Here is a 238-nt window from a genome sequence, read left to right as displayed (position 1 = left end):
CTGGGTTAAGAATTTGGTACTAAGAACCGTATTGGAAATATTGCTTAATTATCGAAAATATTGCTTAAGTCGCTGTTTGAGGTTATGAAACTGGTACATTATGACAGGACGTTATAAATATAAAATGATTTAAACACGTAAATTTGAAAGAGCAAACAACATGGTCATGATTATCCATTCTGATTGACATGTGGGAAAGCGGGCTGTACACCCTTTTTTGTTTTTTTATTATGCAGGC

The sequence above is a fragment of the Penaeus monodon genome, chromosome 32, assembly GCF_015228065.2.
Source record: "Penaeus monodon isolate SGIC_2016 chromosome 32, NSTDA_Pmon_1, whole genome shotgun sequence".
In the NCBI taxonomy this organism is placed as follows: Eukaryota; Metazoa; Arthropoda; class Malacostraca; order Decapoda; family Penaeidae; genus Penaeus; species Penaeus monodon.
Note: the sequence above shows the minus strand (reverse complement) of the source record.